The sequence below is a fragment of the Pan paniscus genome, chromosome 23 (genome assembly GCF_029289425.2).
Source record: "Pan paniscus chromosome 23, NHGRI_mPanPan1-v2.0_pri, whole genome shotgun sequence".
Taxonomy (NCBI): domain Eukaryota; kingdom Metazoa; phylum Chordata; class Mammalia; order Primates; family Hominidae; genus Pan; species Pan paniscus.
The window spans coordinates 41,253,175-41,270,005 of NC_085927.1; the positions used below are offsets into that span (position 1 = coordinate 41,253,175).

At 43.2% G+C, this 16,831-nt stretch overlaps 1 long non-coding RNA gene across 4 annotated transcripts in view; it reads left to right on the top strand.

Annotated features, from left to right (window-relative positions):
- Positions 1-16,831, top strand: part of LOC106634268 (uncharacterized) — a 47,161-nt gene that overhangs the window by 6,560 nt on the left and 23,770 nt on the right. The window lies entirely within an intron of this gene.

Sequence of the window (16,831 nt, forward strand, 5' to 3'; positions counted from 1 at the left end):
TTGTTTTTGTTTTTGTTTTTGAGACAGAGTCTCGCTCTGTCGCCCAGACTGGAGTGCAGTGGTGCCATCTTGCCTCACTGCAACCTCCGCCTCCCAGGTTCAAGCGAGATTCTCTTGCCTCAGCCTCCCGAATAACTGGGATTATGGGCACCCGCCACCACGCCCAGCTATTTTTTGTATTTTTAGTAGAGATGGGGTTTCACCATGTTGGCCAGGCTGATCTCAAACTCCTGACCTCGTGATCCACCCGCCTCAGCCTCCCAAAGTGCTGGTATTACAGGCATGAGCCACCACACCCAGCCGAGCGTAGCCTTTGAAAATACTTGGGTTCTAGTCTTAGCACTGCACTATGATCTTAGTTCCTTGCCTACTAACAAAGGGAAAAAAAAACTTTTTAAATGTTTAAAAAGATCTTAGGTAAGTTACTTAGCATCTATAATTTTAAGTTTTCTTAGCCTGTTATCATAGTGGTTAAGAATGCAGGCACCAACATGAGGATTCAAATCCCAGCTCTGTTGCTTCCTAGCTATGTCATCTTAGGCAAGCTACTAAACTATGGCTCAGTTTCCTCATATGGAGGGAGGCAGAGAGAGAGAAAAATTACCAAAATCATTGGATTGTTGACATTCATTGATCCCTGAATAAATGTTAGCTGTTATCAGGAATTTTTGTGAGTACCTCCTAACTTGTAAGTACTAGGTATAGGCCAGGCATGGTGGGTTTTGCCTATAATTCCAACATTTTGGGAGGCTGAGGCAGGAGTATTGCTTGAGGTCAGAAGTTCAAGACCAGCCTGGGCAACATTGTGAGACCCCCATCTCTGCAAATAAAAGAATTAGCTGGGCATGGCAGCACAGACCTGTAGTCCCAGCTACTTGGGAGGCTGAGGTGGGAGGATCTCTTGAGCCCAAGAGTTCAAGGCTGCAGTGAGCTATGATCATGACACTGCACTCCATCCTGGGTGACAGAGTGAGACCCCATCTCTAAAGATAATTTTTTTTTCTTTTATGAGACAAGATCTCGCTTTGTCACCGAGGCTGGAGTGGCATGATCATGGCTTCCTGTAGCCTCAGGCTCTGGAGCTCAAGCAATCGTCCCACCTCAGCTCTCCTGAATAGCTGGGACCACAGGTGCATGCCACCATGCCCAGCTAATTTTGCTTATTTTTTATAGAGATGAGGTCTCACTATACCCAGGCTGACCTCAAACTCCTGGACTCAAGTGATCCTCCTGCCTCAGCCTCCCAAAATTTGGCGATTATAGGCGTGAGCCACTGCACCCAGCCTAAGAGTAAATAAATTTATAAAAGAAGTACTGGGTGTAATTGCTATCTTTCAAGAAACTGACATTCTGGTTATAAAGATCAGGCTAACACATATGAAAATAAAATCAATATAGGGCATTATATAAGTAAGTGTTAAAGAGTGTGATATAGACAATAAAGTTTTATTCATTAAATGAATATTGCCTACCGTGCACCAGGTAGGCAGCAGTGAGTACTGAGGATACAACAGTGAATCCTACACAGTTCCCATTCTCAGGAAGCTCACAATCTTGTGATAAAGCAGATATTAATATTAGCAGATGGGTAGTAGAATCATATAACACAGTGAAATAAATGCTACAGTGAGAATTAGAACTGGGAGCTGTGGGAGCTCACAGGAGAGGCATACACCCTAGTCTTAGGAAATCAGAAAAGGCTTATCAGAAGAAGTCGAATGTGAAGGTGGGAAAGAGTGTTCTTGGCACATCAAACAGTGCAGAAACCTGGAAGTGCAGACTATCATTGTGCTAGTGGAGCTTTTAGGGTCATGGTTAAAATGGGGCCAAAAACCAAAAACATGAAGCCGAAGAAGTATACACTTTCTGGCTAGGTTATGGAGGTCCCTGAATGTCATATTGAGTGTAGACTTTATTCTGAAGGCAATAAAGAGCCAGTAAAGATTTTCATGCAAAAGAGTAGCAAGAGTCAGACTTCTGTTTTAACAAAGATCACTGTGGCTACAGGGAAGCCATCCATGATGGAAGGCTGGAAACCAAGGAGGCTGTTGCAGAGATTTCAGTGAGATAGGATAGTGACCTGGATCCAGAATTGAGTCAGGCCACCTGGGTTTGAATCCTGCTCTGCCACTTAGTAGTTATGTGACTTTATGCAAGTTATTTAACCACTCTTTGCCTCTGTTACCTAATCTGAAAATTGGAGATAATAAAATTTACCTTATGGGCTTATTGTGAGGATAAATCACTTAGAACACACCTGCCTAGCACATATTTAAGTGCTTTAAAAATGTAGGCCGTGAAGGCCGGGCACAGTGGCTCACGTCTGTAATCCCAGCACTTTGGGAGGCCGAGGCGGGCGGATCACAAGGTCAGGAGTTTGAGACCAGCCTGGCCAATATGGTGAAACCCTGTCTCTACTAAAAATACAAAAATTAGCCGGGCCTGGTGGCACGTGCCTGTAGTCCCAGCTACTCAGGAGGCTGAGACAGACGAATCACTTGAACCAGGGAGGCGGAGGTTGCCGTGAGCTGAGATCACGCCACTGCACTCCAGCCTGGGCGACAGAGTGAGACTCCATCACAAAAAAAAAAAAAAAAATGTAGTCAGTGAAGAGAAGCAAACTAAGAATAAGCAGGATTCCATGACTGAAGGAAGGTTAGAAGCAAATAAGAAGAATAAGGAATTTGGTTTCTGGTTTAGGAGCTTAGGGGATGGTGGTGACTTTCACTGAGATAAGAAACCTGAGGAAAAGCAGGTTTGGGGGAGGCTGAGAAGGCACCACCAGAGGTGACTGGATTGCAACCAGAAGAGTATAATGTCAGAGAAGCTAAGGAGAGTGTTTCAGGGAGGAGGGAATGGTCAGCATTGTTAAATGTTACCAAGGATGAGCAAGTGAAATAAAAGCTAAAAAGAATTAATTGGTTTTAGCAACAAGAAGGCCATTGGTGACCTTGTCAGGAGGAATTTTTATGATAAGGAAGGAGGGCTAAAAATGTATGGATTATGGAAGGAATAAGAGATGAGGAAGGGAGACTGTGAGAACAGACAATTCCTCCAAGTTTAGCTGGGTAGAAGGATTATGGACAGGGCTGACATTGGACCCAGTACACTGATTTGGCCTGTTGCCTGTGGCATTCTGAGTGGTTGGACATTCATTCTAATTGGTCAGTAACCATACCAGGGAGGTGAGGAAGGGGAGCTGATGTGGGAACACACATTGGATTTGCTCTTGGTGGTTTTGAATTTGACGTAAGGACAAGCAAGCTATGTATATAGAAATGTCCAGCAAGCAATTTGATAGGGGACTAGTGGTGGGAAGACTGGACAGAAAATTAGAGTAAAAACTCAAGTGAGTGAGGATAGGCTAGAAGGTACTTAAACAAAGGCAGGCTGGCAGGAAGGCACAAAGAAGCTTTAGGTCTAGCCATAACATTCATGAACATTTTGAGATTGTGTGAACTCGGGGTGGGAAATGAGTTGCAAAGTTGAAGTAAGAAACCAGACCTCAAAATCCAGATTTCATAGCTTATAAAGAACATTTTTAGTAAACAGAGGAGTTCAAGGATGGAGTCCAGTAGCTCTAAGCTGTTAGGGAGAGGAAATAGGAAAGGAAAGTCCCCGGTTTGGAGCCGGAGCAGTGAACTTTGGCGTGGCATGATAGGCTCTGTGGGTTAACTTTAGGAATGCAGCACTTTAGCCCCAGTTGTTGGTTGCTGTGTCTTCAGCATGTAAAAACACTCATTTGTGTATTTCAAGTGCACCAAACCCTGATTGCAATGTTTGGCATTAATTACTTCACTTTTTTTTGTTTTCTTTGTTTAGAGACAGGGTCTTGCTATGTTGCCCAAGGGGACTTGAACTCCTATGCTCAAGCAGTCTTCCCACCTCAGCTGGGACTATAGATATGCACCACTGTGCCTAGCGTATTACTTTAAATGTATCATATATGGTTGTAGTTTGTATTTGTATGTATGTAAACAATACATAAATTAGATGTTAATCTATTAACTATTCAAAAACCGCAATTACTTTTGCACCAACCTAAATATATCCTGGGTGGGGTAACAACAAAGTAGATGGGAAAATATCTTTGTTCCCTCTTTATAATCCTGGTATTTCATTCTCTTATTAGTGTTTATTCTTTCAGTCAGCAAATAGCTGTTGAGTACCTTCTGTGTCAGGGACTGCTTTTCCTTTTATTATCTCACTTTTCTCCTGGCCATCTTTCCCATTCTGCTCTGTGGAGTCTTCTCCTTGAAACTTTCTTCACCCATTTTTTTTTCTGACAGTTGGCTCCATCTCATCTCTTCTTAAGAGGTGTCCTTTAGATAATTCATCTATTAGGAAACACAGTGAATGTTACACATTCTTCATATATATACCTCATACAGATTGAGAGCTTCTGCTATTATTCCATTACAGTCAGTAAAATGGAGAGAGAAAGGAAAAAGAATCTCAGACAAGATCATAGAGTGATTGTGGCTGGAAGGAAGTCCAAGGACAACAGAAATCAACATTTTATTATAATGAGGCCCAATTATATGATCTGATTGCTGCCCTTCTCACCCTCTGTGAAGCCCAGTTAACAGAAATGAGCAGTGCTGTGGGAGGTGTCATAAGTGGACTCAAATTGGCCCCAGAATGGCAAACTCTGAGTTCAATAATAGATTAAGTACCAGCTTCAAACACTCAGTGTGTTCTCTGAGTTCCCAAAGATATTTCTACCTGGAGCTTTCTTCTACATTTACCTTAATGGCTCAGTTGGAAGTCAGCCATCACTGCTAAGTGTTCTTAGTTCTATGCAGCATTGGCAGGAGCTTCCCTATTATCCTGATGTTAGTAATAGAAAGTCTGCCCAGTTGTAGCCAGGCTGTTCCCCCTAAAGCAATAGTGGAGCATTTCCACTTTCTAGGATCTTGTCCTTTCCAACACTGAGTGGACTAACCTCTTGTCACTTTCACCAGTCATTAGATTTATGAGAAAATCTCCCCATTCCTAGAGTGGATCTGCTATCAGGCAGCAATCTGCTTTTTGCTCTGAATTTCTGATCTCTTGGATACAGTAGGAGAATCTGCTCCGATGAACATTAAATTAATGTATGTAAAGCATTTAGAAGAATGCCTCACACATATTAAGAGTTTCTGCTATTATCATTAATACTATCGTTGTTATTGCCACCATCTAGGATCAGAAGCTAGAGCTTAGCTGAACATCTAATTCTTGCTCTTGTTATTCTGAGTGGTTTAGCAAATCCAATTTATCTGGAAATGGGGCTGAATATGTTTGGTTTCCGCTCAATTTTGTGGCCATTGCCACCTCAGAGAGTCTTCAAAAGGTCAAAATGTTATCATTTTAGTGTTTTTACTTCTTAGGGCTTCAACATCCCCTCTCTGGATTCTTAAGAGACTCTGATCCTGAATCAGTGAAATGGATAATCCAGCAATCTCTGCATGAAAGATGTACATTTTATCCAGTCATCCAGTGTTTAACAAACACCAGCTCAATGTGGGACAGTAATAAATGTCATAGCTAACATTTATTGAGCACCTAGTATGTGCCAGATACTGTTCTAAGTGCTTATATATACTATCTCATTTATTCTTAATAAAAACCCTATATATAGGCACTGTTATTATCTTCCTTTTACAAATGAAGAAACAATCATAAAGAGGTTAAGTAATTTGCGTAAAGCCATGAAGATAAGTGAAAGAGCTGGGATATGTACCCAGGCAGTCATATCTCATAGCTTTTGCTAGTTACCACCTCACTGTACTGACAGGGAGAACCCTGGATTTAAGAGGCAGAAGTTCGGCTGGGCGCGGTCGCTCACGCCTGTAATCCCAGCACTTTGGGAGGCCGAGGCGGACAGATCACAAGGTCAGGAGATTGAGACCATCCTGGCTAACACGGTGAAACCCCGTCTCTACTAAAAGTGGAAAAAATTAGCCGGGCATGGTGGCGGGCGCCTGTAGTCCCAGCTACTTGGGAGGCTGAGGCAGGAGAATGGCGTGAACCTGGGAGGCGGAGCTTGCAGTGAGCCGAGATCACACCACTGCACTCCAGCCTGTCTCAAAAAAAAAAAAAAAAAAAAAAAAAGCGGCAGAAGTCCAATCTGGTCTCAACTCCTCCATTCCATCATTTAACAAGTTGAATGACCTTAGGTATACCTTTCTTGAAACTCAAGTTTCTTTATCTGTAAAATGGATAGGGTAATACGTACTTCACAGGATGGTTGTGAAGATTGTTATGTGCCCTGGACTTCTTAGGCATTCAGTAAATGTTAGCTTCTCTCACTACCCTATTCTAAGCACTACACTGGTGCTCAAGATTGACTAAGAAAGTTGTACCTCCGGCCGGGCGCAGTGGCTCATGCCCGTAATCCCAACACTTTGGGAGGCTGAGACGGGCGGATCACGAGGACAAGAGATCGAGACCATCCCGGTCAACATGGTGAAATCCCGTCTCTACTAAAAATACAAAAATTAGCTGGGCATGGTGGTGTGCGCCTGAAATCCCAGCTACTGGGGAGGCTGAGGTAGGAGAATCACTTGAACCTGGGAGGCAGAGGTTGCAGTGAGCCGAGATCGTGCCATTGCACTCCAGCCTGGCGACAGAGCAAGACTCTGTCTCAAAAAAAAAAAAACAAACAGAAAAAGTTCTACCTCCCTGTGGTCCCAGTCTGGGATGAAGAGGGAAGAAGAGGACAAACATGGGACCAGGTCATTATGGTATAGTATAAGAAATACCACTTTAGAGGAATATACAGAGAGAAGAATACAGAAAGTTACATTTTCTGAGATGGGGCAAGGAGGAGTTGAAGTTTCAGGGTACCAGTGACATTTGTGTTGGGCATTGAAAAACAGGCTTGGATGGGATGGACAGAAGGCACAAAAGTTTCTGAGCAGAAGAAACAGCATGTGTGCAGGCGCTAAAGTATGGCAGAGCTCAGAGTATGTGTTCTAGTAATGGCTAGAGGTTTGGTATGCAGTTGGGTATTGGAGGTGAGATGGTAACTGAGTAGTAACAAATGAGTTTGCAAAGAGAGGCATTCAAGGCTTCAGATGTCAGTTATGTCCCAGCACCACGAAGACAGTAAAACATAGACATCTTTTAAAAGAAAATTTACCGAAAGTAAATAAATTTAGCAACAAAAACTTTATAAATGCTCTTTTCTATTGAGATATAATTCACATATCATGAAATTCATCATTTTACAGCATACAGTTCAGTAGTTGTTAGTACCTGTGCGTCACTTAACAACAAGGATAGGTTCTGAGAAATGCGTCATGCAAATATCATAGAGTATAATTACACAAACCTAGACGGGACAGCCTACTACATATCTAGGCTATATGGTGTAACCTACTGATCTCAGGCTACAAACCTGTACAGCATCTAACTGTACTAAATACTATAGGCAACTTTAACACAATGATAAGTATTAGTGTATCTAAACATAGAAAAGGTAGAGTAAAAATATGGTATTATAATCTTATAGCGGGGATCCCCAAACCCCAGGGCTGTGGCCTGTTAGGAACCCAGTAGCACAGCAGGAGGTGAGCAGCAGGTGAGCAAACATTACCATCTGAGCTCTGCCTCTTGTCAGATCAGTGGTGACATTAGATTCTAATAGGAATGTGAACCCTATTGTGAACTGCACATGCTAGGGATCTAGGTTGCGCACTCCTTCCAAGAATCTAACTAATGCCTGATGATCTGAGGTGGAACAGTTTCATCCTGAAACTATCCCCCCATCAACCTCAGTCCATGGAAAAATTGTCTTCCATGAAACCAGTCCCTGGTGCCAAAAAGGTTGGGGACCACTGTGTTATAGGACCACTGCCATATATGCGGTCTGTTGACTGAAACATCATTATGTGGCTCATGTCTGTATATTCACAAGGTTGTGTAACCATCACCGCTATCTAATTCCAGAACTCTTCATCACCCCAAAAAGAAACCCTGGTACCTGTCTACAGCCATACCACCCTGAACATGTCCAATCTTGTCTGATCTCAGAAGCTAAGCAGGGTTGAGTCTGGTTAGTACTCAGATGGGAGAAACCTAGTACCTGTTGGCAGCCACTCTTCATTTTCCTTTCTCCTCACCCTCTGGCAACCTCTGATCTCCTCCTTTTTTAAATTATTATTATTATTATTATTATTATTATTGTTATTATTATTTTGAGACGGAGTCTCGCTCTGTCGGCCAGGCTGGAGTGCAGTGGCATGATCTCGGCTCACTGCAAGCTCCGCCTCCCAGGTTCACGCCATTCTCCTGCCTCAGCCTCCCGAGTAGCTGGTACTACAGGTGCCCGCCAGCGTGCCCGGCTAATTTTTTGTATTTTTAGTAGAGACAGGGTTTCACCACGGTCTCGATCTCCTGACCTCGTGATCCACCCACCTTGGCCTCCCAAAGTGCTGGGATTACAGGCGTGAGCCACTGCGCCTGGACTCTTTTTTAAAATTTTTATTATTTTATTTGTTATTGTCCCAAGTGTTCCAAGTAAATACTGATCTCTTTGTATTTCTATGGATATGCCTATTCCAGACATTTTATGTAAATGGAATCATACTATATGCAACCTTTTGTGTCTGGCTTCTTCTACTAAGCATGATGTTTTGAAGGTTCATCTAAGTTGTAGCATGTATCAGCATTTCTTTTTATGGCTGAATAATATTCCTGTGTATGGATGTACCATATTTTGTTTATCCAGTCATCAGTTGGTGGACATTTGAGTTGTTTCCACCTTTTGGCTATTATGAATAATGCTACTATGAATATTCATGTACAGGTTTTTGTTTGATACCTGTTTTCATTTCTTTTGAGTATATACCTAGGAGTGGCATTGCTGGTTATTCTATGTTTAACTTTTCGAGGAACCATCAAACTATTTTCTTTTCTTTTTCTTTTCTTTTTTTTTTTTTTTTTTGAGATGGAGTCTCACTCTGTCACCCAGGCTGGAGTGCAGTGATGTGATCTTGGTTCACTGCAATCTCCGTCTCCTGGGTTCAAATGACTCTCCTGCCTCAGCCTCACGAGCAGCTGCGATTACAGGTGTGAGCCACCACACCCGGCTCTACTAAAAATACAAAAATTTGTACTTTTAGTAGAGACAGGTTTCGCCATGTTGGCCAGGCTGGTCTTCATCTCCCAACCTCAGGTGATCCACCCCCCTCAGCTCCCCAAAGTTCTGAGATTGCAGACGTGAGCCACTGTGCCCAGCTGATCAAACTATTTTCCGTATCAGTTTTTCCACATCAAAGTTTAGACAAGATTGGACATGTTCGTGGTGGTATGGCTGTAGTCAGGTACTGGTGGCTGTACCAGTTTACATCCCACCAGCAATGTATGAGGATTCTAATTTTTCCACATCCTTGCCAACAAGGATGTTGTTGATTTTTTTCCTTTTTTATTATGGCCATATTTGTGAGTGTGAAGTAGGATCTCATTGTGGTTTTGATTTGCATTTTCCTAATGACTAATGTGCTTGTTGGCTGTTTGTTTATATTCTTTGAAGAAATGTTTATTGAAGTCCTTTCTCCCATTTTAAAAATCAGGTTGTCTTTTTGTTGTTGAGTTGTAAGAGTTGTTTTTCATTTTTGTTTTTTTTGTTTTTTTTTGACAAGGTTTCACTCTGTTGCCCAGGCTGGAGTGCAGTGGCACAATCTCGGCTCACTGCAATCTCCACCTCCCAAGCTGAAGTGATTCTCCTGTCTCAGCCTCCCAAGTAGCTGGGACTACAGGTGCATGCTACAGTGCCCGGCTTATTTTTTGTATTTTTAGTAGAGACGGGGTTTCACCATGCTGCCCAGGCTGGTCTGGAACTCTTGAGCTCAGGTAATCCACCTGCCTCAGCCTCCCAAAGTGCTGCGATTACAGGCGTAAACCACCGCACCCAGCCAAGAGTTTTTTATATACTCTGGTCACTAGACCCTTATCTGATATATGACTTGGAAATATTTTCTGCCAATCTGTGGGTTGTCTTCTCACTTTCTTGATAGTCCTTTGATGCACAAAGTTTTAAATTTTGATCAACTCAATTGTATCTGTTTTTTCGTTTAGTGTTTTATGCTTCTGATATCCTATTTTGCATGTGGATATCCAGCACTATTTGTTGATAGATTAACCTTTCTCCATTGAGTAGTCTTTTTTTTTTTTTTTTTTTTTTTTTGAGACAGAGTCTCACTCTATCGCCCAGGCTGGAGTGCAGTGGCGCGATCTCTGCTCACTGCAAGCTCCGCCTCCCGGGTTCACGCCATTCTGCCTCAGCCTCCCCAGTAGCTGGGACTACAGGTGCCTGCCACCATGCCCGGCTAATTTTTTGTGTTTTTAGTAGAGATGGGGTTTCACCGTTTTAGCCAGGATGGTCTCGATCTCCTGACCTCGTGATGCACCTGCCTTGGCCTTCCAAAGTGCTGGGATTACAGGTGTGAGCCACTGCGCCCGGCCAAATAGTCTTAATACTCTTGTGGAAAGTCAGTTGACCACAGATGTTTAAGTTTATTTCTGGACTCTCAATTCTGTTCCATACATATATATGTCTATTCTCTACCAGTATCATATATTGTTTTGATTATTTAGCTTTTTGAATGCTCTACTTTTATTACTCCAAATGTGCTTCTGACTTTTAGTACCTTTTAGTATATCATGATCATTATTTCATATTTTCCTTTTTTTTGTTGCAAGTACTTCTGTGTGGATCATTTGCATAATTAGCACACTTGTCATTTAAGGTAATTAAGAAGTGTTTGTTTTATTGCCTTACTGTGCTGTGGTTAGATTTTCCAGGCTCTTATTTTCTGAGTTGTTTTTTACTGCTTTAGAAAGACTTGTTTGCACTATTTCTTCTGGACCCAGACTCATTCACTACTGAGGCCCACTCCCTTGATGTCAAAGAATACTGGCTGCTGTTTTTAGTTCATCCTCACAGAAACTCAGGCTACACCCATCTGCTTCAGCTCAGTGCTGATACTTCCTGCCAGTTGTGGACTGAACTTCTGATGCAGAAAGCCTGCTAAGAAAACCTCTTCCTTGAACCAGAGCTTTCCAGAAGTCAAGAGTGGCACTGGCCTTATGATCTATGATATGCTTTGTTGTAAATTACAATCCCTGAGATGTCATACTGATGAGGAGACACATGGGAAAGAACCTGTCTTTTAAACCTCTTTCATGGTGCCAGAACAAGCATTTATAAGCACTGTTTCCATATGTACTGTACCCTCGTCTTTAGAAAGGAAGAGCCATCAGAAATTATGGGTCTTGTTCAGGGTCATCCAGTGATGTCAGAGTGCTGCTAGGAACAGAATTCATCCCCTACTCCCATGGATTCCTTTGTTGTTATCATTACCAAATGCTCCTTTCCTATTGGTCAACAGAAAATATATGTCAGTATTTTTTCCAAGGGAGGTTTTGAATTTCTTATTCCCTTTTGGGAAATCAAGATGATTTTCCTCTTCCCCAGTTGGATTCTGTACCCATTTCATTAAAGTCCGTGCTAGATTTAATTTTTATTTTTTGAGATGGAGTCTTGCTCTGTCAGTAAGTCTGGAGTGCAGTGGCTCGATCTCAGCTCAGTGCAACCTCTGCCTCATGGGTTCAAGCGATTCTTGTGCCTCAGCCTCCCAAGTAGCTGGGATTACAGGCATGCACCATACACCTGGCTAATTTTTGTATTTTTGGTAGAGACGAGGTTTTGCCACGTTGTCCAGGCTGGTCTTGAACTCCTGACCTCAGGCGATCCACCCACCTCGGCCTACCTAAGTGCCGGGATTACAGGTGTGAGCCAGTGCACCGGGCCTGATTTAATGTTTTATAACAAACTCTCTAGTCTTTGTGCCTACTGAAAATTGTTATGAACTAAATGAGTTTAAATTTGCACAAGGTAGAATTTTGTTTCAGTGATGAAAGTAGATGGTTTCAGGTTGATTTCATTAACCCACTTTTTTCTGTTTTTTTTTTTTTTTTTTTTTTTTTTTTGGAGACTGAGTCTCACTCCTCTGTCACCCAGTCACCCAGGCTGGAGTGCAGTGGCATACTCACGCCTCACTGCCGCCTCAACCTCCTGTGCTCAAGCGATTCTCCCACCTCACCCTCCCGAGTAGCTCAGACTACAGGTGAGTGCCACCATGCCCAGGTAATTTTTTTGTATTTTTTGTAGAGACAGGGTTTTGCCATGTTGTCCAGACTGGTCTCAAACTCCAGGCTCAAGCAATCCACTGGACTTGGCCTCCCAAAGTGCTGGGATTAAAGGCATGAGTGACCACACCTGGCCATTAACCCACATTTAAGATCCCAATTTCCAACTCTCCATTCCCCATTCCCCCAGCCCCTGGAAACCATCATTCTACTCTCTGACTCTATAGTATGAATTTGACTACTCGAGGTATGGCATATAAGTGGGATCATACAATATTTGTTTTTTGTGACTGGCTAATTTTACTTAGCATAATGTCCTCAAGGTTTATCTATGTTGTAGCACATGTCAGAATATCCTACCTTTTTATTTGTATTTTTTTTATTCGAGACATGGTCTCACTCTGTCACCCAGGCTGGAGTGCAGTAGCACAATCTTAGCTCATTGCAACCTCTGCCTCAGCTATCCTCCTGCCTCAGCCTCCCAAGGAGCTAGGACCACAGGTGTGCACCACCACGTCTGGCTTTTTTTTTTTTTTTTTTTTTTGAGATGGAGTCTCGCTCCGTCACCCAGGCTGGAGTGCAATGGCACGATTTTGGCTCATTGCAACCTCTGCCTCCCGGGTTCAAGCAATTCTTCTGCCTCAGCCTCCCAAGTAGGTGGGATTACAGGGGTGTGCCACCACACCCGGCTAATTTTTTATATTTTTGGTAGAGACAGGGTTTCATCATGTTGGCCAGGCTGTTCTCAAACTCCTCACCTAGTGATCCGCCTGCCTCAGCCCCACAAAGTGCTGGGATTACAGGCCTGAGCCACTGCGCCCAGCCCACGTCCAGCTATTTTTTTGTATTTTTAGTAGAGGTGGGGTCTCGCCATGTTGCCCAGGCTGGTCTTGAACTCCTGAGCTCAAGCAGTCTGGTCACCTCTGCATCCCAAAGTGCTGGGATTACAGGCTTGAGCCACTGCACTCAGCCTTTCCGTCCTTTTTTTTTTTTTTTTTTTGAGAGGGAGTCTCACTCTGTCGCCCAGGATGGAGTGCAGTGGTGCGATCTCGGCTTACTGCAAGCTCCGCCTCCCGGGGAGGTTCAAGCGATTCTCATGCCTCAGCCTCCCGAGTAGCGGGGACTACAGGTGCCCGCCACCACGCCTGGCTAATTTTTTTTGTATTTTTAGTAGAGACGGGGTTTCACCGTGTTAGCCAGGATGATCTCCATCTCCTGACCTTGTGATCCGCCCACCTCGGCCTCTCAAAGTGCTGGGATTACAGGCATGAGCCACTGTGCCTGGCCCATTCCTTCCTTTTAAAGCTAATAATATGTCATTGTATACCATCTTTTGTTTATCCATTCACCCACTGATGGACACTTCGGTTGTTTCTACCTTTTGGCTATTGTGAATAATGTTGCTGTGAATATGGGTAGACAAATACCTCTTTGAGACCCTGTTTTCAATTCCTTTGAGTATATACCAGAACTAGAATGGCTGGATCATATGATAATTTGAATTTTAATTTTTTTAGAAACCACCATACCATTTTCCAGTAGTGGTACTATTTTACATTGCTACCAACAGTGCATAAAGGTTCCAGTTTCTCCACATCCTCACCAACTCTTATGTTTTGATAATAGCCATCCTAATGGGTGTGTAGAAGTACAGTAAATATATATTTTAAAGAACCTTGAGTCATAACCCAACTCATATTTTCTGTACAGACCTTTTAAATAATTATAACATATTTGATGTGCATTCAATAAATTTTTATTGAATCCTGGCTACATTCCAGGATTCAAATATGAAATAGGCACAGTCCCTGCCCTCATGAATAACATAGATAAGGAGCCCCTATGATATAACTTATAGCCATTGTACCCCTATCTAAAGGATCAGGACCATAAGCTCTAGCAACATATCTGAGAGAAGGGGATGGGAGAGAAAACATCCACAGCTTTGGTGCGTTCTGAACTCTTTAGGAATTTTGCATGGGCAAATCTGCTCAGTTTTCTCCCATAACAAATAGGGTGTCCTGTGTGAAACTTGGCTACAGTGGTTATTGACTAAGTTGTTGAGAAAGAGATATATATTAGCTTTCCCTATGGAAATTTAAAAACATGCACAAAAGTAAAGAAAGTAATATAATAAATCACCAAATACCTGTCACCCAGTTTGTGGAATCATCAACACATACCCAGTCTTCTTTCATACCCACCCCCACTCACTCCCTCTTACCACTAGATTATTTTGAAACAAAGTCAGTATATTATTCAAGTTTTCATTTTCTACTTGTTCTTGATGCTGTTTCGCTTAGATACTGGGGTGTGTGCTCTAATTTTGACTTCTTTTAGCAGTCTTATTGTGTACAGTATTCTTTCTCTGAGAGAGAGTTTTGTTTTGTTTTGTTTGTATTGATAGAATCACAGTGTTTTCCAGCCTTAAACTCTCTTGTTTTGTCTCTCCCATTTCAGAGTCCCATGAACCTGCCACACATTTTCACTTTACTCAAGTCAAAGTGACTTGGACCTCCACTCACCAGCTCTCTTAGTTCATCTCTATAATGTATGAAGTTAGGGACTTTAGCAGTCTTCTTAATTATTCTACATACAGTGTCTAACCTGGTGCATAGTAGGTACTTAATAAATAGTTGTTGATGCCAAGGCAGATGGATCACGAGGTCAGGAGTTCAAGACTAGCCTGGCCAAGATGGCGAAACCCCATCTCTACTAAAAATACAAAAATTAGGCCAGGCGTGGTGGCTCACGCCTGTAATCCCAGCACTTTGGGAGGCCGAGGCAGGTGGATCACGAGGTCAGGAGATCGAGACCATCCCGGCTAACACAGTGAAACCCCGTCTCTACTAAAAAAAACAAAAAATTAGCTGGGCGTGGTGGTGGGCGCCTGTGGTCCCAGCTGCTTGGGAGGCTGAGGCAGGAGAATGGCGTGAACCCGGGGGGCAGAGCTTGCAGTGAGCCGAGATTGCGCCCCTGCACTCCAGCCTGGGTGACAGAGCGAGACTCCATCTCAAAAAAAAAAAAAAAAAAAAAATTAGCCAGGCGTGGTGGTAGGCCACTGTAAATCCCAGCTACTCAGGAGGCTGAGGCAGAGAATTGCTTGAACCTGGGAGGCGGAGGTTGCAGTGTGCCGAGATCGCACCACTATACCCCAGCCTGGGTGAGAGAGCGAGACTCTGTCTCAAAAAAAAAAAAAAAAAAAAGTTGTTGATGACTAAATGGATGAACTCCGTTTGGCTTTCCGCTCATCTGAACCTCAGAATCAGCAGTTGTTTTAACCATACACTTGGTTCTCTCTAGGTAGGTAGGTAGGTAGGTAGGTAGGTTGGTTCTCTCTAGATAGGTAGGTAGGTAGGTAGATAGATACAGATACAGATGCAGATATAGATACAGATACAGATGCAGATATAGATATAGATATTTTTTTGAGACAAGGTCTTGCTCTGTCACCCAGGCTGGAGTGCAGTGGTGTGACTTCGGCTCACTGCAACCTCCACCTCCAGGGTTCAAGCGGTTTTTGTGCCTCAGCCTCTGGAGTAGCTGGGTCTACAGGTGCATACCACCATGCTTGGCTAATTTTTGTATTTTTTGTAGAGACAGGGTTTCACTGTGTTGCCCAGGCTGGTCTCAAACTCCTGGCCTCAAGTGATCTGCCCAACTTGGCCTCCCAAAGTGCTGAGATTACAAGTGTGAGCCACCACACCCAGCCGGTTCTCTATAACTTAAATGAGGAGAAAATTACCTGGGCCTTGAGAAACAACTTTTATCCTGGACCTCTTTTGTCTAGCTGAAAAATCTAAATTTTTCTGGCTCCCCCTGCTGGTCGCTCCTGGGCAGTTGCGTACAAGTGCCCTGATAGGATTGGAGCCAGAGCCAAGTTTGGGAAGGGAAAACAAAGCATTGTTGGTAGAGTGCCCTGACCAGTCCAGGCAGGTTTGAGGAGGAGGAAAGCAGCTTGTTGAAAACAGTTCTGGGAAGTGCAGCTTTCTGTGTAAAGGGCAAGGAAGGTGGCCCACTGCCAGCCAAAATCAGGAGAGCAGGGATCGGGGCTACAGCTTCCTGGTCTGCAGCACTGTAGACCATGAGAATCGTGACCACACGAGCCCATAAGTGAGCTGGTCATTATGTGAGGATCAGACCCTATCTTGAGAATGGAGATGGGCTCCTTTTCTAAGACAAAGCAGTCTGAGGTCAGACATAGTCACCATGCAGGCATAGTACCTACAGTGTTTGTTTTATTTTGGTAAGAATGGTGGTGAATGTAGATGGGAGCATCCCCAGAGTTCACAGTCCTGCGTTGGCTACATGACCGTACTATCTCCCAGTTCTTAAGACCATTAACAACTCTGTGGAGCTCTGGGTGGAGCTTCTGCCAGGGCCTTCTTTCTCCACCCTCTGTAAAAACAATAAATTCCCCACACCTCTCATACCAGTCAGAATGGCTATTATTAAGAAGTCAAAAAATAACAGATGCTGGTGAGGTTGTAGAGAAAAAAGAACACTTTTGCACTGTTGGTGGGAGTGTAAATTAGTTCAACCATTGTGGAAGACAGTGTGGCGATTCCTCAAAGACCTAGAAGCAGAAATACCATTTGACCCAGCAATGCCATTACTGAGTATATATCCAAAAGAATAGAAATCATTCTATTATAAAGATACATGCATACATGTATCTTTCATTTCATTGCAG